This window comes from Leopardus geoffroyi, chromosome A3 (genome assembly GCF_018350155.1).
Source record: "Leopardus geoffroyi isolate Oge1 chromosome A3, O.geoffroyi_Oge1_pat1.0, whole genome shotgun sequence".
Lineage (NCBI taxonomy): Eukaryota > Metazoa > Chordata > Mammalia > Carnivora > Felidae > Leopardus > Leopardus geoffroyi.
The window spans coordinates 71,041,838-71,067,794 of NC_059336.1; the positions used below are offsets into that span (position 1 = coordinate 71,041,838).

The 25,957-nt window shown below is 33.1% G+C and overlaps 1 long non-coding RNA gene across 1 annotated transcript in view; it reads left to right on the top strand.

The window, feature by feature from the left end:
- The window catches only part of LOC123579695, a 163,153-nt gene that overhangs the window by 79,451 nt on the left and 57,745 nt on the right, over nucleotides 1-25,957 (top strand). The gene's annotated exons all lie outside the window — the stretch shown is intronic.

The window sequence follows — 25,957 nt, forward strand, 5'->3', positions numbered from 1 at the left end:
ATTTAATTTAATCCATCCAAATTTTTCAAAATAATTTCAGATTATGTAATATTTAAGAAAAATACTTAGATGACTGGACTTTTCATCTGCATGCTGTGTAATATATAATAGGTTATCAATTTACAAGTGAGTGAATCACCCTAATGTAAAGACAGATTGTGACAAGCAGAATAATAGTTTGTCAAAGATGTCTATATCATTATCTAGAACCTGCAAATGTGCCACCTTACATGGCAAAAGACAGTTTCCAGTTGTGACTAAATTAAGGCTTTTGAGATCAGGAGACTAGTCTGAATTGTCCAGGTGGGACCAATGTAATCATTAAGGTACTTATAAGAGGAGGCAGGTGGGTCAAATTCAGAACAAATTTGTGACAATAGAAGCTGAGGTGAAAGAGAGAAAGAGACAGAGAGAAAGAAATTTGAAAATGCTATAGTGCTTCTGACTTTGAAAATGGAGGAGGGAGGTCACAAACCAAAGAAAAAGGAGTGTATCCTGCCTCTAGAAACTGAAAAAGGCAAGAAAACAGATTCTTCCCTTGAGTGTGCTAAATGGACACAGCATGTTGACACCTTGACTTTAGGACTTCTGACCTCGAGAACTGTAAGATAAATGTGTATTGTTTTATGCTGCTAAATTTGTGCAATTTATTAGAGCAGCAATAGACAACTTATAAAGAAATAAATTCCTGCTCATTTAGGGGATTGAGACTATAGTCATATTTAGAGAAATGACATTCTATGAACTTCGAAGTGCATTTAGTAAGCATGGTAGACTGAATACAAGTTTCAGGAGGAAGGCCAGATGCTACATATTTTGTTTACCACTGTATCCCCTGGGCATAGTACATAAATAACACATACCAGGTTTCAAAGAGATAGTTTTGTGAAAGATGTTCTAATAATAGATCTTCATGATATTCAGTTCATACACCAAATTTCTATTAGTGACTCCTAAATTTATAAAGATTTATTCCCTCAGGCCAATAATATTATTTTCTCAGTCATCTTAACACCAGTTTTTTTTTTTTACTGAATACTTGAAATGAATTAGTATAACATTCATGTTTGACTTATTGTTTCTCAAATAGGACACTGATATCATATTTATAGTATCATTAAATGATATTAATTTACTATATCTTGGCTGATCCTATTCTTCATGGTGCTATTTAACAGAATGATGTGAAAGTTGTAAGTCAATTTTAAGCAACCAAATGAAAGAAGACCCACAAATTTTCCCCTCAAGTGTAGTGAATCAGCACACATCTGTATGTATTAGAAATAGAATAGAAGTCCTAACCGTAAAATAACTTTCCAAAACACCTTGAGGAATCAAAGGACACGGGCTAAATGAAGTCACCAAATTATTGCTAAATAAACACTTATATATCAGCCATTTTTTATTAATTCTATTTTGAATTTAAATATATAACTCAGCCTCCAATGAGGAAAAATAGCACATGTATAGAAATCTTCCATCTACCTAATTAAAGTAGCAAATGTTTATCTTGTATTAACTTATGACGGTGCCACAGTTTAACAGATTAAGATTTATAGAGTGTCACTGCTAATGGCACACAATGGTTGCAGCTGCACTATTTTGGTGGTCCAGGAAGTGTGCTTGGCTAGGCAAGCACTGCATCTGCATGCTTGATGTTAACACTCGGGCCTTTTATAACTCTAATAAAGTTGACAATTTATGCATAGACATGCCAGAATCTAGAGCCAAGCAAGGCAGAATCACTGAGGTTGAGGGCATAAATTCAAGCTGCCTGCCAGAAACATGTGCAGCTGTATTAGAAACAGGAAGTAGATTCCATTGACACATCTGCTACAGATGCCTGGTTTGCAAACATCTCTACCTCTTTCCTCCTGTCGACACATGCAGCACTTGGTACACCATTGCTTACCCAGAACAAAGTGTGAGATTTGGGGTCACAATTGTGTCATTCTCTCAATTTACTCAATTTTTACTCAATTTTAAAGATATGGGACAAGATAATTTAATGTCAAGGAGAGAAGTGACCCCCTTTAAATTAAATTATCTTGTCCCTCATCTTTAAAACACAGAACAGGGGTGCCTAGATGGATCATTGGGTTAAGCTTGTGACTTCAGCTCAGGTCATGACCATATGGTTCCTGAGTTTGAGCCCTGCATGGGGGTACTCTGCTATCCATGCAGAACCCACTTTGGATACTCTCTCTGTGCCCCCCTCCCTCTCTCAGGCATGCTCTCTCTCAAAAATAAATGAATATATTTTTTAAAAAAAACACAGGAAAACATAAATGTGTAGTATGTAATCTTTATTTTCTTCAGAAAGCTGAACTTTACCTCCGGGTAGTTCATCCAAGCCTGGATTAATAGCCACTCCTACCTTTAAGTGTCTAGATAAGTATTGCTACTTGTGAAACTTGTGTCGTGTGTAGCCTTGTGAGAAGTGAGTCTGCACTACTGCACTGTTATGTAGTCTAAGAGAAGGCCCCAGTGTTTCAGCATGAGAAATGCTGCAGTCCTTAATTGAAACTATCACACTAAATCCAAGTAAGTCAGTCCAATCTCAGTGGTTACAAAATGTGCTGGCGAGAGTGGAAATTTCCTCACCAGAAAAATGGCCTCTACTTGTGACTTTATCTTTCAATTAGTCTAGAATTAGGAAGGAGTAAAGACTGATATCAGTTAGCTTTCTCAAACTGTAACAGTTGTTGAGAGCTTAGAGCAAGAATAGGCATATATTAGAAAGAGATGGAATTCTGTTCAAAATAAAATTTGAGCGTTATAGATTTGATCACATTTAATTTCCAATCACAAGCTCTGATATGAGGTAACTAGGCCAAGAAGCAATATAGGGAGTAAAGCAGGAAAAAAATTCATATACAGTTAAGATCAGAATGGATCGTTTCTTTTTTTTTATTATTTTTAAATTTGAATTTATTTTTGAGAGAGAGAGAGAGCAAGAGAAGGGGAGGAGCAGAGAGAGAGGGAGACGCAGTTTCTGAAGCAGGCTCCAGGTTCTGGGCTGTCAGCACAGAGCCCAACGCGGGGCTCGAACTCATACACCATGAGTTCATGACTTGAGCCGAAGTCAGACACTTAACTGACCAAGCCACCCAGGCACCCCACAGAGTGGATCATTTCTAAAGGCATGTATATTCAGACCTTTGCAAGGAAACCAGTCTATTTTTTTTTTTTTTTTTTTTTTAATGACCTAGGAGCTCAGGGCTTGAGGGCAGGAAGCAAGCACAACTCAGGTTTCTTCTGGGTCATGCTATATGATTTGTGCCAAGGGCAGCATGGCACAGAATCAGTAAATGGGGTACATGCAGCTCTCATTAGGTCTAACATGGCAGAAGGTGCTTCAAAATAAGCAACTTTATATAGAAAAATAAGTATGACAAATCTGAGGTATCCTGAGATCTCTGTTTCTTAGGATTTCAGATATAGCTAGATGCAATGACTCCTATTGTTGAAGCTACTATATCCATTCATATTCATTTATAATAAAATTATCCTTATTCTTGAAATGTTTTTTCTCTATACATGATGAAATAGACTCCTTTAGAACATTGTATTCTTCTTCTATAACCAATCACAAATTATGTTAATTAATGAAATTAACATCACCATGACTTCTGAAAATTTGACAGGCATTGAATCACATACACTACCCTAAATAGCCCAATATTTTATAAAATATTCAATGGAACATATGTCATCCAATGAACTAGCTGTTGCATTCTACTGAAGGACTGCCAGTCTAGCTAGAATGCAATGTAGATAAGGTCCCTATGTTGGTATTATTAATGAATTCATGATCTTTGTTTCTAGTCACTTCTATTCTTGTTGCTTTCTTTTCTAACTTGAATAGACTTAGCTATTTATCCAAAGAATATGGGTACCTGGGTGGCTCAGTCAGTTAAGCATCTGACTCTGGCTCAGGTCATGCTCTCTCAGGTCAGCTGTGCTGACAGCTCAGAGCCTGGAGCCTGCTTCAGATTCTGTGTCTCACTCTCTCTCTGCCCCTGCCTCACTCACGTTCTATCTCTCTCTCTCTCTCAAAAATAAAGAAAACATTTAAAAAAAATGTTTTTAATAAAAATTTAAAAAAAACAAAGAATAAAATACAACATTTTGGATAATTCAAAGGTTTATATTAAAGATGAAAAATGTTGCTAAAGGATGATAAATATTAAAACTAACTCATAATGGCTTACTCATACCACACTGGATAGCTTCAGCATCCTAGTAATAATTTGCAGGTTCCCATTATAGAGTAAAATGTATATTCTAGGTTTATCCCTCTGAATGTGCATTGCATATTTATAACTTTTTTTCTGTTCCAAAGAAAACAATCAAGCTGGGAAAATATTATTTTGAATTGCTTAGACTTTCACAAAAATTTTAAAACATAATTTTTATGTAACTTATTAGAACGTTAATTTTATGTGTTTGTAATACAGATCCAATAATTAGGTAGGTATAAAAATCACATAACACTTTTATTGAAACATTTTTTTTTTTTATCAACAAGTGTTAACCAAAACTGTCTTTCAAGTTTAAGGCAATCAAGAAAACTTCCACTTCTGTCTATTTTAATTTATAACAGGCACTGTGTGTTAACACAGTTGCTTTTATTCCATATTGCCCCATACGCTCATCTTTTATTAAAACAATTAGAAATTATTTATTATAAAGCCAAACATAGATATATAAGAATAAAGAAAGGAGATATAAAAAAGAAATTAATATATACAAAATGTTTTATTAAATTCTAAGTGCAGTAAATGTTAAAAAATTTTAAAAGACTACTCAAATTTACATTATTAGTTCACTAAGAAAAATATACTTTAAGATATATGTAAATTAGAACATTTATCATCATTTAAAATATCTTTTAACTTAAAACTCACTAAATAATAATGGAAAAACCTATAAAATTTCTAAAAGAAAACATAAGAGAATAACAAGGTGACCACAGTTTGGGCAATGAGGGTTTTTTCCCTTTATTTTATTTAAGGCAAAATTCAAATGGCATAAGATTAATCATTTTACAATGTACATTTCAACAGTGCTTAGTATATTCACAATGTTGTGCAACCTTCATCTATAACTAGTTCCCAAATATTTTCATCACCCCAAAGGAAACCCTGTACACATTAAGCTGTCCCTCTCCATTCACCTGTAACCACTAATTTGCTTTCTGTTTCTACTGATTTACGTATCGGGATATTTTATATAAATGGAATTATACAATATATGACCTTCTGTGTTTTGCTTTTATGCTCAGCATGTTTTCTAGAATTATCCATGTTGTAGCATGTATTAATACTTCTTTTTTTTAGGACTGAATAATCTTCCATTATATATATATATAATATATATATATTTATATATATTTTTATATATATGTATATTTAATTATATGTATATGTATGTGTATATATATATATATATATATATATATACACACACACACAACATTTTACTTATCCATTCATCTCTTAATAGGTATTATAAATAGTGCTATCATGAACTTGTACGTACAAGTATTTGTTTGAATACCTATTTTCAATTATTTTGAGTTTATACTTAGAAGTGAAATTGGTAGGTCATATGAAATTCTAACTTTTTGAGAAATGGACAAACTGTTTCCACAGTGGCTGCACCATTTACACCTGCCATTTTCCATTTTTTTTCCTAATATTGTTATAGCCACCTAGCGCATGTAAAATGTCATCTCATTGTGAGGCAGTAAGCTTCTTAATAAAAGACAAAAAGCATGATCCATGAAGGGAAAAATTGTTAAGCTGAGTTTCACTAATACAATAACTGCTTCTCTGAAAAAAGGCAGTTAAAAAAATGGCAATATAAGTCATAGACTGGGAAAAAGATATTTGCCAAACACCTATCAGATATAGGACTAGTATCCAACACATACAAAGAACTGTTAAAACTAAACAATAAGAATATAGACAATTTAATTAAAAAATTGGGCAAAATCTAAACAGAAACGTCACCAAAGAAGATAGACAGATGGCCAATAATCATATGACAAATGAAGCTCCACATCATTCATAATCAGGGAACTTCAAATTAAACACCAATAGGATACCACCACAGACCTATTGGAATGGTTAAAATCTTAAAAAATAAATAAAATAAATAAAAATAAGAAACTGGCAATATCTGATACTGATGAGGATGTGGAACAAGAGAAACTAATTCATTGCTGTTGGAATACAAAATGTATGGCCACTTTGGAATAGAATTTGATAGTCTCTTGGAAGCTAAGCAAATCATTTTGTATGATCCAGCAATCACACTTCTAGATATTTGAACTGACTAAAATGTCCACTCAAAACCCTGCAACTTACATTTATAGCTTCTTTATTTATGAGAGTCAAAAACTGGGAGGAACCAAGCTATCCTTCAACAGGATGGATAAACAAACTGTAGTATAGCCATACAATGTATAATTTTTCAGCAGCAAGGAGAAATCAGCATTCAAGGCACAAAGTGGCATGGATGAACCTAAAACACATATTTCTAAGTAGAAGAAGTCGATATGAAGAAGGATACATACTGTATATTTCCGAATATCAGAAGGAAAAAGCAAAGCTGTAGAGTAAGAAAGATCTGTGGTGCTGAGAGATCAAAGGAACGGCATGAGAGTTGACTATGTCAAGCACAATGGATTTCTTAGTGTGATGAAGCTATTCTGTATGATACAGTCATGGTGGATACAAGAAATTATCCATTTATCAAAATTCCCAGAAGTTACAGTACAAAGTAAACTGTAACAAATGCAATTAAAAACATATTTAGGAAGTTGGATAATTCCCAGGAGAAATTCAGAATGTGGCATAACAATGTAACTGTTACAAATACAGGAAACAATTCCACTGAAGGGAGCAGGGAGAGAGGAAATGGGTGGGGTCTGTAAGGCTAGAGGTATAAGAAATTGCACACAAGCCCTGGTCTATAATTGTTTCAGCATGGGGGTATAGGTTAACAATTCTATGTTATTTATATGTATACTGGAATTAAACAATCAGATAAATGAATGTCATGTAAGTGGGAGGCAGGTTACTCATTGTAGGAATGAGAATTTACAAATAAAAGAGGGGAGGAGGCAAGAATATGCATATGGTAATGGATTAGAGTTGGAGATACCAGTATGAACTCATAATTAGCTGAATCTAGATACAGATGGTTACATATAAAAGTATTTATGGGTATGTATATATGCATGAACCATACACTTGTCTGCTTTTTCAGTAGAGATGGACTAAAAGCAGTGAAACCCGGTAGCAACAAGCACACTTAGCTTCCACAGTTTGATTTTTAATACCGTTATGTAATTAAAGAAGAACTTCTCAGACAAACGACTGATTTTAAGATTGGGATACAAATATATAAGATAAATATGGAAGATACTGTAGTGTTAGGAAGTAAGGAAGTATTAAAATTAATAATATATATTATTATATATTATTATAATATCAAAATACATTGATGGGTTAAAGTCAAATGAGTACGGAAACTATCTGAAAGTGCTCTGAATGGGCAAAACTGGAAAAAAATGAAACAACATAATAAATAAAGTAATATTGGGTTAGCTGGCATAAATCAAATACTCTTAAGTCTATATAGATGTAAATGAACAATTGAGTAAATAAATGTCTGAGAAGAGACAAATATCCCATGCAGAAGAATTACGAATAGTTTTTATCGATGCTCTACCCTAAAGGAAGGAGAAAATGAATTTCCACTTCTTAAATTTGGGCTGTGCATAGCAAATTCCTTCTAAAGAGAACAGTATAGAAAGGGGGATAAAAAAGAGTAACTTTACAACGGAGACAACATTACTGGCAAACATTACTTCAGCACGGTGGTCAAGGTCAATATTAACGATGAAAATCATGTGTGAGAATGTGTACACTTGGTATACTGTGATGAAAATGGCACTCTTTGTGGCCTTCCTCTCAAAAATCAATAGCTTTTGTCTAACCATAGGAAAAACATCAGACGACTTCCAAGAGAGGGGCATTCTACAAATTATCTAACCAATATTCTTGAAAACAGTCAAGGTCATCAAAAAGAAGAAAAGTCTGAGAAATTGTCACAGCCAAGAGGAGTCTAAAAAGGCATGACAGCTAAATGTAATATGTCCTGAATGAGATTCTGAACAGAAAAAATAAAACAAAAATAAAAACAAAGAAAACCTGAATAACGTGCGGACCTACTTATAATAATGTATCAATATTCCTTTATTAACTATAAAAATGTATCATTTTTATATAAATGATCAGAATTCTATACTGGTTTATAAAACGGAATATATCAATACTTCTCTCTGAGATAATATCAGGTTTGGTTTTAATTCATATAGATAAATTTTTTATAAAGGATTGAAGAAACTATTTTTAGATTCTCACTATTCCATTTTTTCCCAAGGCAAAAGTACACAAAAAGAAAAGTGACCATAAAAATATCTACTGTAAATCGACCCTGTTTTTTATTTGGGGAAAATGCATTTTAATGATTTCAATTTTCGGAGTGAAAAAAAAATTAAACTCTTCTGCCCATAGCATGTAAATCTGAATCTGTGTGAAATAGTTTAAATTGAATTTACTTCAATATCTGAAATAGAAATAACTGGCATTTTGAAGGTATAGTGTTGTTTGTGCTCTGTTTATTCCCTTATATAAATTCTGGTTTTATAAAGCTTATTCACATAGAAATTGAATAAATAAAAGCATATTTTTCAAAATAAATAATGTTCATTTCAAGAAATAACTGATGATTTCCCTTTACAATTGGTCCTTCTCTATTCTTCCCATCTGTCTTCATATTTTCAAAGTTTGTTTTTTATTAATGTGTCCTGTACCAACACATCAATAAATTAGGAGGAGAATCATTCTTTTGTATATAATTATTTAGTGGCACGAAAAGGTTGCAACAAACAAGATGATATTATAAAATAATGTGGCTACAACTTGTGCTCAACACAGAATTTAATAAATTAAATTGCAAGTACACGAAAATGAAGATAATTAACCTCTTATCCAGGAAACAAATACAGAAAAATCAATTTTCGTTAGAGAGACTAGCTATAGAATGATATTTTTTTCTTTTCAATTCCAGTCTATCTAAACTATGTACTATGTAACACCACACACACACACACACACACACACACACACACACACACACACACACACTTTTAGTCATAAATAATGTCAAGCTGGAAAAGGGGTTATTATTCTACCAAGAAATTGAAGTTAGTTAAATTTATTTGTCTATCTCCTCTAAGACATACAAGTAAAAGACTTATTCAAATATCATTGATTTCTTCTGCTCTCTTTCTCTTTCATTGTACCTTCTACAAGGTAGAAAAATTTTACCTTCACTGCATAGCTTTGATATCCTCCTAGAGAGATGGAATTATAAGAAAGAAGTTCTCAGAGAAAACAAAATATATCAAATATCTACTTGTTTTTATTTTAGCCTACTGATCATTTGCACAACTAGTATATACTGGCATGACATCGAAATTTCAGACACTGTAGACCTTTTTTTCTAAGGACCTTAATGATATTAGCAGTTAATTCCTGCCATGCAAAAGGTACAGCTAAGAATGTTCTTCCTTGAGCTTTGGCAAAGTTTTTTTTTTTTTTTTATGCTAAAGCCATTATTATATTTTCATATAGAAATTATCAAATATCACAAGCAAAATAACAATAGTCACTGGAGAAAAGCTGTTAATGACGGAAGGCAGCATTTATGAAAACCCCCACTTTAAAAAAGAAAATAAATTAAATTTAATAACATATATTTAAATGGTCTGGTTCTTTTCAAATTTGACCAATGTTTTGCAAAGTGAAAACACCACCAAAAACATGCATGTATTCCTAAATTTGTTGACACATACCACATAAGTGATAATCCATACCTTTGAGTGAAGAGGTAAGGGGGAAAAATGAGTTTTCCCTCTATTTTCCATTCCAAAAGTTTTCTTTGATGTGAAAGACTTCACTTTACATTATTGATACCCTGAAGATGTCATGCCATTACTCATGTAATGTGTGATCACATTAATGGATCATTTATTTGTTTTATGCTGAGATCCAGGCAGCAGCATTGATCAAAGACAATTCACATACAGAAAGTAGAGCAAGAAGGGAAAACCTGAACTTTAAAGGAGACTTTTATGGGACACTGAAGTCATTTGTATGTATGTGGTACATAGCATGAGGATACAGGCTGCCTGGAGGTTACAGAAGCAAGCATGTCAAAAAGTGGAAGAGCTGAAAGAGGTAGGGTAAACCCCAAAAACTCAATTTGTTACTTTTGCAAGTACAATTGAATCAGAGCCATCTTCAGGTTTATCATGTATCCACATCAATAAAAAACAAAAATATAATAAAAATCAAGCCAATACACTATATTTATGTACATACTTTATAAATGCCTGAATAATAATTTACTAATATGTCAGGTGTGCTCTAAAACATTTGCAAAAATTAAACTTTAAAAAGATGAATAAATTTAAAAGTGGGTATCCTAATGTATCTTATCCACTCCCTAATGTATCTTTTCGCTCATGCCCTGGTGAATAATTTGGAAGTCACTGGATTAGAAGATGGCTAAGGAGCCAGACAGTCAAGAGTTTAAAATCCTATCTTTGACTATTTCTAGTAATCTGTTATTGCACAATATCATATAATGTCTTTAAATTTCACTTTAGAAATTACTTTATAAAGTAGGGAAAATAATCATACCTATGTTATTGAGTAACTGAAGGATTGACAGGTCCCACACAAACCGCTCAGCACATGCTTTGCTTAGGGTAATACTCAGTGAAGCCTACCTATTATTGCTGTAGGTCAGCAAGAGTCCTGTATGCCTCTGCAATGACTCTGGGACACTGTTAACAGCTGTGAATGTGAATAAAAGTATATAGTTACAGAAACAGAATTGACCTTCTCCATTTCCACCACCACCACCATACAGCTACTGAGATTTTAGCAGAAGAAAGCAAAAAAGCAAGCGCTGTCAGATTTCCTGTTCTATTTTTCTAACTCACAATTACTAGAGAAAAGTCCCGTGTAATTTATTTGCCTTGTTTTACTGCTTGACATTATGTTAAGTTCATTTATTGTTGCTACTGATCCCTTTGCGACCCTTAGGGTATACTCCAAAATGAAATATTTTTTCATTCCTATTAAAGTATTTTAATGAATTCAAATCCTAAAAGTGCTTGATGATGACCAGCAGCACTATCCTACACAACGAAAAAGAGAAGTTCTTAGAGGACATTAGTCTGGGACAAAGAACCAGCAGAAATGATACCCTACCTCACATATTTAAAAGGAGGTGATTGTAACATGGGGGAAAATGCCAAATCCTAAATTAATGCTCATTACACAGAAAATTATTTTATCTCCTGCTTTTATATATGAACTCAAATAAACCTATCTTTTAAAAGTAAATGTTCTCTTATTTTGTCTTAAGGGAAGATGCTGCACTTTTAGCATCTCTCTCCAGAGTCTGTTTTTAATTAACACCAAATATTATGTTTGCTAAATTCATATTATGAACACAAACTTGTATTCCGTTTACTCTTATGTAAAGCTCCTCAAAAAGTAACCTCAAAAAGGTTTTACGGAGGGTTTATATTAGTCTCTTAGTGCTACCCAAAATCAAATACAGATCTTAATAACTATCAGGACTTTGTCCAAATGTGGAAGACTTAGAGGTCACCACTCATAGTGGAAAATGCAAACAGTCAGGGGAGAGCCACTTCTAGTTTCCCCAGAGAGAGACTTTTTCCCTTTGAAGACACTTTTAATTTGTCAGCATTCATTTATTGTCTTCGTCAGTTGGCACATTTGGGGAGAAACCAGGGCATCCTGAACTCGGCTCCACGCTGTTCTCCTTTTCAATCTAATTTCCTGCAGCAGTCATTCCCATCTGGTCTTGCCTAATTCTGAGGTTCCTGTTAGGTGGTTTATTGATCTCTTAACCTAAACCCATACTCACTAATAGCGCCAATATGAAAGATGGGATTCTGATGTCTCCCTTGTTTTGTAAATGTTTGAGAAATTAAGGAAGTGTGATCTATTAGCAGGTTCACTGGAGACCATAAAATCTGGCCAGGTATAGTGACAATGATAATACATTGGAGGGAAGATGTTGCAACAGAGGGAATCGCAGAACACCAGGTTGCAGACTCCAGCCAGTAGAGGTCCACATGATCACCTGCATCAGGTTGGTCAAATTAGACATGAGGAATCCAATCACATCACATACCGTGGAGCTCTTGCACAGATTTTTTTGTGCCTTGAAGAACTGATTAGTTAAGCTTAAGATTGAGCACAAGAGAGGAGACCAAGGAACAAAACAAAAGCAAGATACAGAAAAATAATGGACAGCGGTAACTTGGTGACAAGAAACTTACAGCACTTATTACTGGCATAAAGGAATTTGTGTATTATGTTGGAGTGGATCAGCAGAAAGGTTGACAGCACCATTAGCACAGTGAGCCATTTCAATGATGAGCATCAGTACACCCACCAACACTAGTATTTACTGAATAGTTGGTATATGTTAAGCTGTAGGTTAAGAACTTTAAACCATTAAGACATTTGATTTCCATGACCACCCCAAGTTATAGATACCTAATTCTTAGCCATTACTTATCAAAGGTTTCTTAAATTACCTTCAAGTCAGAGCAGAGCTAATTGAGAATCCAGAATGGTGTTCAATCCTGAAAGGTAAGTGGCCACAATTTTAGAGGTTAAAGAGTTACAGTGGCAACTCGTTATAGTTAGAGGCCTTTGTGCACTATGTAGAGGCCTTTGCAAATCATAGAACTATACATCCTAAAGTAAGGAGAGACCAATGTAATCTTCTGACTTACTCTCTGATCTCTAGACATTATCTCCATTTTGCAGAGGAAGAATCTGAGGCACAGAGAGATTAAGTGACTCACTAAAGACCATATGGTCACAGTGATAGAAAACTGTAAAATCACTTTTTTTATTAAGTCTTGGAAACCTATTGATAATCTTTTGAATAACAACGTTTGAAGAGCCAAATTAATCTTTCCTAGAATGCCCACTATCCAGGGGCTCTCCATTTCCCCCATCAGAGTTCAGACACTTGGAGCTTGCTGCTTAAAATAACTACCTCCTACCTTCTAATCTACACCCACCCTCTTCAGCATGGTGATTTCTGGGTTCCATTTGCAGTCTGGGCTACCCTGTGAGTGCTAACTCCTGCAGCTTTCCTCTGGAAGCCTCTCTGCAAGCTGATATCTCCATGCAAGCAATTTTACTGCTCATAAAGACAAGCAGCAAGGAGAGCACAAAAGAAACCAATTTATCCATTTTTCTGTATCTGGAATACATGTGGAGTCAAAATTGGTGGTTTGCCTCAGCTCTCCCTGCTAGGATAATTTGGGGTGATATTGCAACTAAACGTTTTATTTAAACCATGCCCGTCACACTGTGCATTTTAAAGACCACATTACAGAGTGCATTACCTTTCTAACATATTTGAGCATATGAGTAAATTTCAAAGCAGAATAGCTCCCATGAATAGGAAATTATCTCACCCTTAATTTCATATTGCTATTCAAAGACAGAGAGAGCCTTGTTTGTCTTACCTTATTTCTACTTTAATATAATTTTCACTATGGTGAAGTTGTTCAAATGCTTTGATTTGTTTAAAAAATTGTTTGTTTTGTCTTATCTGTCTTGTACTTATGTATAAACATACTAATACACTTCTCTCAATCCCTAAAATATATAACCATAGACTTTCTAATTCTTTTTCTTTTAAAATTAAATGTGTTATCAGTTCTGGGAGTCTCCCTCTTTAGAAAGGTCTAGATTTTCTCCTGCGTGTGAGTATGTGTGTATGTTTTCCATTTCCTCAGCAAAATTACAAGCCTAATTCTAAATCTTACTCCTTACTTGGATTATTATAACTAATTTATTAGCTTTTTGTACTATATAACTCTGCCTTCTCCTGTTCCAATTACCCAAAGCAAAAATGCCAGATTTATCAAGCACTGAATACATATATATATAGTAGTGGTTGATATTTTTATGCTTGGAATTCACTATTTTTAAGAGTCTATTTTCTGTAATTCGTTGTATCAAATCCAAATCCATTAACCCCATAATTAATAATGGAGGTTTCTTAAAGTATCATAGTCCATGTGGTGTTGATTGGCTAAATGCCCAGAGGTTGTTTTTTTTTTTTTTTTATGGGGGTGTCTGGATGTATTTTCAAGTTTTTTCATTCCTTCTTTCCTTCCTTCCTCCCTCCTTCCTTCCCTTTCTTTCTCTTTCTTCCTTTCCCTTCCTTTCCTTTCTTTCTTCCCTTCCTTCCTTCCTTCCTTCCTTCCTTCCTTACTTCCTTCCTTCGTTCCTAGTCCCAATTAATTCTAGCCCTTAGGCTTTGGTTGTGCCATTTCCCTCCTGATTTAGAAAATTTCACCACCATGGCAGACATTACCACTCTCTAATATCCAGTTCCTCTCTTTTCCTGACACACATATAATTGTACTTTCCTGCATCTTAAATGAGACCATGTGACCAGTCCTGGACATAGATGTGGACCAAATTTTGGATAGAAGCATTTAGCAGCAAGTGCTACATTCTACAGCTTTATTGTTCCCATTCCACAATGATCATGGGAACATGTAAGATGAACCTTTCATCAATCTGAAACAGTGAGTTTGTGGCAAGTACATATTAGGCAGATAGCATAAGTTAGGAATAAAGCTTTGTTGTTTTAAGCAACTGAAATATGATCATTATTCTTAATTGCAGCATATCTACCTTCTTCTGAATTATGTAGGTATTAGTCATTTAAAATGTGTCACAAAACTCAAAACTAGGAAGTGGGTTTTTTTTGTTACTTATTAATCCCTTCTGTTTTCTTTATGTTTATCTTGTTCTTCATAATTTTGCATCCATTCATTTTGTTAATCCTTCAATAAATGTTTATTGTGAGCCTATTCTGCCTGCTATTATCCTTTCACAAAAGGTGTATTAGCAGAAAATTGTTTGATCAATATTTAAAACATGCTCTTTGCTGTGGAAAATAACTAAATTTTGAATAAATTTAAGAATTTATATATGTTTTTTCCACATTTATATCTATCGTATGTGCATATTTTATATGGAATCACATGTGTACCCTGCTTCATTTCTCCTGTCTTTTCCAGTTCCAGGAAGATCAATAATAAAAAAGGAATTTTGATATCTTTCCTTACAAATACTGGAGACATAGAGATTTCACAAACTTTTCCCGGAATTGAAGAAACAATTCATTGTAATCTATTCAAAATTTTTTGTTATACAGATTTTTAAAAAATACAAATATCAATGAGATGTTGTTTTAATAATAAAGTAAATAACAAGTCAATATAATGGAAGTGGCAAATAATGGAGACTCATCAGTTGTTTCCCAACTAAGCTTAACCATGCTAATATTATGCTACCTTTAGAGCAAATTAACATTAGCGTGAAAAACAAGAAATATTTGGCTAAGCCTGAAAACCCATATTTAAATAATACATACTTGTTTGAGATCACTAAGGTCAATAGGAAGGAGAACACCAGCATAATAAATATTTTCTAATTATACCCAGTCCCTAGTTGTACCCTATTATAATCAGATATAATAATATGAAACAGAATTAAGATATTTCATTACAAAAGATTTCATGAAAACCTTGACATTTGAATGGATTTTTAAGTATAGATATATTCCTAAATATGTTATCAATGATAGATTGATACGTCTGTCCTGGATGCTAAAATATATTCAACTTAATAACATTGGTTAAAACTATTTAATGCCAATGAGAAGGTTATAATACACACTTGATGTGCTTTGGTCTTGGTCTAATTTTTCGGTCGTTTTCTACAATACTAAATGTATTTATTTTAGGGCTTCCACTGTTTTCTATAAAGGATATACCAATCTACCTAGATATGATGATATACAGAAACAAACGTAAGCATACATGATCTGGCGTTAGAGGATAAGTTCTGCTTAAAATTATAAAAGCTGAATAAAATGTTTTAAAAGATTTCTTTTTGGCAAGTTACGTGTAAATTTGTACTTAATTGGTGCTTTGAATAAAAAACTAGTATGCAGTGACACTAGTACTATGAATGTCAGCATTTTTCTCATTAACCCTATTTTTTTTAATGACACGTTATACTTTTACTTTAAAAATAATATTTAAATCACTTTGGATAAATTTAAACTGACCTGAAAACATCCTTGGTGATTTCATTGTACTAAACAAGGCAGGAAGATAATATTCTCTCTTGGGAAGAACATAGGCCAAAGAGTTTAAAGATAACTTTCAATAACTTCAAGTATCAGAGCATCATCCAATTATGTCAGTAACACATATACACATAGGTCTTGGAAGGTTCACACACAAACACACATGGCCTATCACTCCAACTAAACTTATACACACATATGAGCACGTACAACGAAGATCACACAAAGGACAGACGGCCACAGAGAAATCCCCTAGATATGAGTTTTAGGACTCAAGTCCTGACTACCAAAATCCAGATATAGATATTGACAAATTGCTCACACTTCTTTCTAAAGATTATTTTTAAGGAATCTCTACACCCAACATGCGATTCAAACTTGGGGTTCAAACCTCAAGATCAAGAGTCATATGCTCCACCAACTGAGCCAGCCAGGCGCTCTGCTCACACTTCCTTCTAAACTACAATTTATTGATCTACGAAATAAAGGATTGAACTAGATTTTGTTGGTTCCTTTCAAACCAGATACTTTCTGATGAGCCAGATATTTTCAACTTTTACTTTTTTAAATTTCTGGACACTACTAGGAATGAGCAAAAAGAAAAATGTCAATTCTTAAAATTAATGGTTGTCTTCCAATTGCAAATAGAATGGAGTAGTTTGTTGTATATGATTGCTCCTGTCAAGAAAAACTAGATAAAATAGCAAAACATACATAAAATAGAAAAAATATATATGTTTAAATAAATCAGAGCAGTTTTAAACAAAAAGCATTTGAGGGTTAAAATTTTGGAGAGAGAGAACTGTAGGTGATAAATTTACAATCTGAAACTATATATTTTTTTGTATAGGCTTTCAATGAGAATCTTGACTTTTGGCAGAGGACCACTACTAGGGGACACAGAAACTGCCAGAACTTTTATTGGTCTTATAGACTAGAGCAGGGAATGGATTTTTTTTTTCCAGCCAAGAACCATAGAGTAAATATTTTCAACTGTGGTATTTTGCAGTCTCTGTGGTAAATGCTCAGTTCATCCCTTGCAGCAAATATAGCCTTAGATAGTAAACAAATGAATGGGTGTGTCTGTGTTCCAATAAAACTTTTTGGACATTGACATTTTAATTTTATATAATTTTACATTTCATAAGATGTTCTTTTGATAGCCCCTAGGCTATAGAAAAAGTCAGGATAGATTAGGACCATAGGCTTGTTTGCTGACTCCTGGGCTATAGAGACAACTTTGGACACTTGAATGGCTTCATTCTTCAAAATGGTTTCAAATACTGTCAATTTGTCCTTCATGACACTAGCCAAATCTTGGTGGTGTGGGAGACACAGTTTTAGCTGTAACAGTCTGAAAAGCAGAGAAGAGTTTTCCAAAGTATCCTGGTGGTGATGGGATAGAGTCTTGGTGTCTCAGAGAAGTACTCCTGGTGAATGCACTAAATTCTAAATTAAAAACTTTGGAAACCATGTCCTAAGGACTGGAATGCGAGTCTTCCAACGACTGAACCCCTGTCTCCACTAGACTCCAAGATAGGTTTAAATTGATTTGCTTAATATTCTGTCTACCTTGAAAAGGAAAGAGTGGGCCTCCTCTGGTGGAAGACTGCATAATACAGAGCCTCTATGTTATTACACAGCATAGCTAGAAAATAAATGGAAAAAAAAAACACTAGAAATACCAACTGATGAAATCCAGAAAATTCTGAGAATTATCACATGATACCTACAGATCGACTCACAGATGGCTTGTTAATGGACTTGACTGATAAGAACTTTGAAATAATTTTCATTAAAATATTCAAGTAAAGAGATGGAAGAATTGCATGAGGAAAAAATTAAATGAATCTTCTTGGCTAGATTTTGGTATCAAGGTTATGTAAATCTCATAAAATACCATACACATACACACCCACAATCTGGACTATGATTATAAGTTTGGCTTGATTTCTTTCTTCAGTATTTGAAATAATTTTGCGGTCAAGCAATCTTCTTTCTGAAGAGTAGTTTAATAATAGAATGTGTGTTAGGTGCCTGGGTGACTCAGTCGGTTAAGTGTCCAACTTTGGCTCAGGGCATGATCTCATGTTTTGTGAGTTCAAGTCCCACATGGGGCTCTGCACTGACAGTGGGGAGACTCTTTGGGAGTCTCTCTATTCCTCTATCTCTCTGCCCCTCCCCTACTCTCTCTCTCTCTCTCAAAATAAATAGATAAACTTTAAAAAAATAGAGTGTGTATGTGGTTCTTTTAAATAGATGCAGGGCTATTAATATTTATTTTTCTAATTGTGCCAATCTCAATTCACTTTAAAGGACTTTTTTCTTCTCAAAACTTGTCAAATGTATTGATGTAAAGTATTAAAATATATCTTTATTTCTATTTTCATGTGTATAGACTCTGAGGTAATATTACTTTATGTCTAATGTTAGTTACTTGCAAATTTTTATTTTTTCCTTGATTAGTCTTGCTAGCATTTTATTAAGATCATTCATATTGTTGAAGAACCACCTCTTGTGCTAATATACTCCTCCACGCATTTTTTCTCTTTAAGTTCTCTTATCTTTGTTATTTTTTTTGTATTTACTTTCCTTGGTTTACTATATATTTCTGAGCATCTTGATAGAAGTTTAGATCATTGATTTTCAGTCTTTGTTCTTTTCTAATATATGTATTTAAGTCTATAAATTCTCCACTAGGCATTGTTTTTGTTATTTCCCATAAATGTTTATAAGCTATGTCGTCATTATCTGTTTAAAATATTTTCTAATTTCTGTTGTGATTTTTCCTTTTACCCACGGGTTGTTTGAGGGTATGTTGCTTAATTTTTAACAGTTGGAGACCTTCTAATTATCTTTTTGTTATGTATGTTTCTTTTGTCAGAAAACATACTAACTATGACTTCATCTATTGAGTTTTGTTTAGATGTGCTTAATGATCCAAGACATATGGAAAATATATGTCTAATGTCCTTATGAAAAAAAATGTTTTTGTCTTTTCTGGATAGGTGTTTCACATAACTTTATACACATTTTTATTTGTGCTTTTCATATTTTCTATATCCTTACTGCATTTTTTTTTTGCTTATACAAGGTTTAAAAGATATGGAGTTTAATATCTCCCACATTGACTATAGGTATGACTATTATTTTCATTTCACTTATTTATTTCACATATTATTTATCTATATTAAACTACCAGAGGTTGGGGTGCCTGGGTGACTCAGTTGGTTAAGTGTCTGACTCTTGATCTTGGCTCAGGTCTTGATCTCATGGTTGTGAGTTAGAGCCCCACATTGAGCTCCATTCTGTGCATGGAGCCTACTCAAAAAAATAAATAAATAAAAATAAATAAGCCACCAGAGTCATACATGTTTATAATCATTATATGTACCTAGTGGATTGACCCTTTTATAATTATGAAATGTCCATCTTTATCTCTTGTGATTCTGACATAAATAGCTACCTTGTTTGATATTAGTATGGCTAACCAATTTTCTTTTGATTATTGTTTTCATTTACTTTAAAAATTCTTTCATTTTCAAACAGGTAACATACTCACATGAAAGATGTGTCTGAGTAGCAGCACATATTTTTTACCCAGTTCATAATCATAATTTTAATGAATATTTAGTATTTTTAGAGTATATGTAATAACATATATATTTGAATTTATATCTACTTTTTTCTGTTTTACAGTTGTTCTCTTCCAATCTTTCTGTCTTTCAGAGTAATTAAATGTTATTCCTTTTTTCCTTTTTCCTTACTAGTTTTACATGAATCAATATTCATTGAGTAGTTAAATCCTTTAATATTTCAGAGATTAAAAATATATCTTGACTTCTCATAACCATACATGATTTATTAATTTAAAATGTCTCTGAAAATGGTAAAACTTAGAACATTATACTCCAGTTACTTCTTACCACAACTCGCATTGTTAACATTTTTATTTTACACATTTTTATGCATACACATTTTAATTATTGTGTTTCTACTATCTTTATTTACATTTACTCATTTTCATTCTCTTTGGTTTTCATCCTTTCCTAAATTTCTGCAATCATTTTCCTTTTGTTTGAAGAAATTTCTACTGTATATCTACCAGTGAAGGTCTGACACTGATGTATTCTCAGAATTTGTTTCTTTGTTTTTGGTCTGAATAAGTTTTCATTTCACCTTATTTCGAAAGGATATTTTTTCTTAGCATAAACTTCTAAGTTGGCTCAGTTATGTTATTTTTACAGTGTTCTTATTCCATTGTTTTCTGACCTTTATAATTTTTGCTTATCAATCTTTTGATTATCTTTGGAGAGCAATGTGTCTGTGTCTTTTTCTCAGGAAGATATTGAGTATGGCTTTGATTTTTGTTTTGTTTTGCTTTCAGTAGTTTTGCTATCTTATGCTTATCTGCGGTGTTTTTTATTTGCTTCCGGTTGAGGTTCTTTTTGAATCTATGAGCTGATATTTTTATTTAGTCTATATTATTTCCTCAAATATAGTCAATGCAACACATATTTTTTTCTTTCTCAAGCTACAGTTATATCTGCATTAGGCTGTTTTACTCTGATCCACATATTCCTAGTAGACTTTTGTATATGGCCCATTTATTTTTTTCTTATTTTGCTTCAGTCTATTCAATTGATATGATATCTGTCAATTCAGTCATTGATATGTCTGTTTACTCATCCTGTCTTTTGCTGTGTATCAGCTACTGTTAAACCCTTCTAACAGATTTCCGTAATTTCATAAATTATATTTTTCTGTTCTATAGTCCTTGTTGGACTATTTTATATAGATTCAAGTTCTCTGGTAGAAATGTCTACCTTTTAATCTATTTTCTACACCTTCCCATTCTATATTTGTGACATATTAATTCTTAGTCAGCTAACTCCACTATCTGTATAAGTATGTTTTCATAGATTTATCTTGGTTTTTGGTCATGTGGTATTATCTTATACGGCATAATAGATATTGCATATAAACACTGCAAAGCTTTAGATGATGGTGTTTGTTAAATTCAAGCTATTTAGAAAATATTTTATTTCTTTAAAAATGTAACTTTTTAAAAAATAACCACCTATGAGAAATGGGGACATTATTGTAAATTTTAAAATCTGTATTATATCACCATGAATAAATAAATTAAAAATCTCAGTTGTTGATAACCACCAAGGCTTTTCCAGGACTTTTACAAGTATTTGTATTGGAAACCTGTAGGAAAAGGAAAGAATTAGTGACCAGAATCTGGAAATTAATCCTATTATTGGCCAGTGGTTTACAATGCATTCTTATATGGTTTGATCTGGGCTAGAATATATAAAGGTGGATGTGGTAACTAGTTTATTTGATAGATTATTTCATTTGTCTTTTAATATATCTTAGTATGATATGAGGATCTGTGTTTTAGTACTGAATATTCATTTTATTTGAAGCAGTAATCAAAATTGAAATTTTGATTTATAAGACACAGAGTCTAAACATCACATAAATAGAATTACATGCATTAATGCAATCTGATGATTTAGAAATTCCCAATTACGAGGGGGAAAAAAATCACTCAGAACTGAATGACAAACCTGGAAATAAACAACCAAACTGTTTGGGGAAGAAATTTTAGTAACCTACAGTATCTTGTAGCCTTGTGTCCAGTACTAGACAATGGGCAGTGAAAAGAATCAATATGTTCTACCTCTGGGCTGAGGGAATGGAAACTCCATGCACAATTTTCTACCATATAAAATACATAGGCCATGCATGTGTAATTGTTCAGCAGTAGGGTAATGGCACCCCAGAAGTTTGGATATTTGACTGTGTAAGTATGGAGAACATTTATCCTAGAAAATCATTTAGATGTGCAGCAGGGTTGGTGAGAATGAAAAAGTTTTACTGGCACTAGTTCACTGAAATTGCAGATTGGTTTGTTACCACTGGATAAATTAACCTATCCTACATAACTTAGAAACTTAAAACAATGCTATTGGGACTAAAGAACCTATGTGATGGTGGGGGGTAATAGTATGTAGGCCCTCTCTGGGGAATCAGATACCAGAATGACATTACAAAGCTAATTTCACATTTCACCTACCCTTGCTGACTGTTCCTTCTCTCCTTCATTTTAAATAAATATGGATATAGCCAGAAGTCTTGCAACTATTTAGTTTTCTTTTTTTCTTTTTCTTGTTCTTTTCTTTTTCTTTCTTTTTTTTTTTTTTTTTTTTTTTTTGAGATAGGTTAACCTAATATTATCATTTTTTGAAGACAGCTTATAGAAGATTCTCTGGTAAATACCTTACCAGTTACTGAAATATCACTGAAGGGATAATTTTTGAATCTAGGTAAAAGTTTTAGTAATCTGTCTTTCAGTAGAACTGCACTTTTGATACTTAAGGATATATATAATATTAATTTCTACTACATAAATTAGTACAATAGTTATCCTTCCTAACTACAGGTTAGAATCACATGAGGAGTTTCAAGAATACTATTGTCCAATCTCTAAGTTTCTAATATAATTTTTTTCTGAGTTAGAGTTAAGCCACAGTTAATAGTTCTCTAGGTGATCCTAATATTGGTCAAAACAGCTACCATTGATAATAAAAGCAGAACACAACGTGACTACATGAACTCATCTTACCAGAACCTTTCACTATCCTTGGCTTTTTCCAGAAGACTTTCTATAATATGCAGGGTTCATCAAAACATTAAATTACCATTCTGTATGTAAATCTGATTAGAAAATATGTAGAATAGGGGCGCCTGGGTGGTTCAGTCAGTTAAGCATCCAACCCTTGGTTTCCACTCAGATTATGATCTCAGGGTTCATGAGTTCAAGCCCCGCCATCAGTCTCCATGTTGATAGTGCAGAGCCTGCTTAGGATTCTCTTTTCCCCTCTCTCTCTGCCCCTCCCCTGCTTGCTCTCTCAGTCTCTCTCTCAAAAATAAATAAATAAACAAAAAATTTTAAATAAGAAAAAAGAAAATATATAAACTATTCTAAAACATGATAATGAAGTCCAATACTGTCGAAGAATCAAAGGACATTGAGACTAATGCTAAAAGCCGTTTAAGACACTGTCCTGAAATAAGCAGCTATATTCCTTTATTATTTTAACCTCAGTTTGATGAAACAAATATTTATTGAGGGCCGCATACAACCCATCCTATGCTCAGTGTTGAAACTGTAAAAATAAGATTTAAGATTAAGTTTTAACTCTCAAGGTAAGCAGAGCCTGTTGCAAAAACAAAGGAAAACTAAATATATCAATATAATGTACTTTGGACTTCTGCTTAGAGATACAGAGGTGATAAATGAATTCAGCAAGGTCACAAGATACAAAATCAATATACAGATATTTGTTGCATTTCTATACACTAATAATGAAGTTGTAGAAAGAGAAATTACAAGAACAATACCATTCACAATTGCACCAAAAAGAATAAATTCCTAGGAATCAACTTAACCAAGGAGGTGAAATATCCATACTTTTAGAACTACAGGACATGGATTAAAGAAATTGAAGAGGACACAAACAAATAGATATTCCATGCTTATGCATTGGAAAAACAAATATTGTCAAAATGTCCATACTACCCAAAGCCATCTACAGGTTCAGTGCAATCCCTATGAAAATACCAACAGCATTTCTTGCAGTACTAGAACAAATAATCCTAAAATATGCTACCACAAAAGACCCCAAGTAGCCAAAGCAGTCTTGAAAAAGAAGAATAAAATTGGAGATATCACATCTCAGATTTCAAGATAAACTACAAATCTGCAGTAATCAAAACAATATGGTTGTGGTGCAAAAATAGACACAGAGATCAATGGAACAGAATAGAGACCCCAGAAATAAACCCACAATATATGGTTAATTAATCTTTCACAAAGGAGAAAGAATATGTAATAGGAAAATGTCAGTCTCTTCAACAAATAGTGTTGGGAAAACTAGACAGCTACGTGCACAAGGATGAAATTGCATCATTTTGTTACATTATATGTAAATTGAACTGGATATGGATTAAAGACCTAAATGTAACACCTAAAAACCATAAAAATCCCAGAAGAGTCCACAAGCAGTAATGTCTTTAACATCAACTTTAGCAACATTTTCCTAGATATGTCTCCTGAGATAAGGCAAACAAAAGCAAAAATAAACTATTGGGACTACATCAAAATAAAAAGCTTCTGCAAAGCAAAGGAAATAGTCAACAAGACTAAAAGACAGCCTACTAAATAGGAGAATATATTTGCAAATGACATATCCCATAAAAGGCTGGTATCCAAAATATATAAGGTATGTTTCGGTCTTTGATCTATTTTGAGTTAATTTTTGCAAATGGTGTAAAATAGAGGTCCAGTTTCAGTGTTTCCCATGCATTTTTCCAGTTTTCTCATCATTTATTGAGGACACTATCCTTTACCCCATGGGTATTCTTGACTGCCTTGTCAAATACTAGTTGACCATACATGCTGGGCTCTCTATTCTGTCCATTAGTTGATGTGTCTATTTTCAACAGTAACACACTGTTTCAGTTACTAAGATTTCATAATATAATTTGAAATCCAGAAGTGTGATATGCTCTGGCTTTGTTCTTTTCCTCAGTGTTGCTTTGGTTATCTGGGTCTTATTTGGTTACACAGAAACTTTACAATTGTTTCTTCTATTTCTGCTAAGAATGCCTTTGGTATTTTGATGGGGATTGCATTTAATTGGTAGGTGACTTTGGGTAGTGTGGGCATTTTAACTTTCAAGATTTGTCTATATTTACTTTCCCTCTTAGCATTCTACTTTTCATCGCTTGCAGCACCTATCAGTATATTATCAATTTTATTTTTTGTAGATATTGCAGAAGTACAGAAAAAAATGAAAAAATATAATTGTTAATGTAAAACATGTTTATGAAATGTTAATATAAAACGAGGATAATAACCTATTAGGAATAAGAAGAAACATTCCATTTTTGAAAAAAAAACCTATAGGCAAGCAAGAAAAACATGTTCATTAAAATATAGGCTTTATTCAAAGAGGGTTCCCCTAGTAATATTCACCACTTACCTATTTTAGATATTTTTTTTAAAGTCAAGATTTTCAAAATGGTGCTGGTCTCATTTTTAATATGAACAGAGCACTTGGAATGCAAACCCGAATGTTCAGCTTGTCTTCCTTTCCTATTCCAATGCTTCCTTTTTTATGACACTCAAATTAATGAACAATAGAGTAGACCAAACTGAGAAGCTCTAAAGATTTGAAATTTATGAGTTTGCATAATGACTATAATTCCTGGATGAATATATTCACTTCTTTGTTCATTTTTTTTCCCTAAATGAAAGTGAAAAATTAGCAGGTAAAGAATCTTTCTGAGAAGTAGCCAGAAAAAGGATTTCTTTTTTCTCTTTTAGACCTGCCTGTCAGGTGACTTCCTTCATACAGTCTCCAGCTGAACTGCCTGTTTTCCAGTAGGTCAAAATTCTCTCTAAAGGCCACATTTGACAGTGTGACTGCTAATGCCAAGCCAAGACATAAAAATTGGCAGCACTTTCTCAACTTCTTGTAGACTGATGACCTTTTTGAAACCTAATACAAAATAGGATGTATTGATAAAAGCATTTGGAGATTGCTCAGTATAACATATG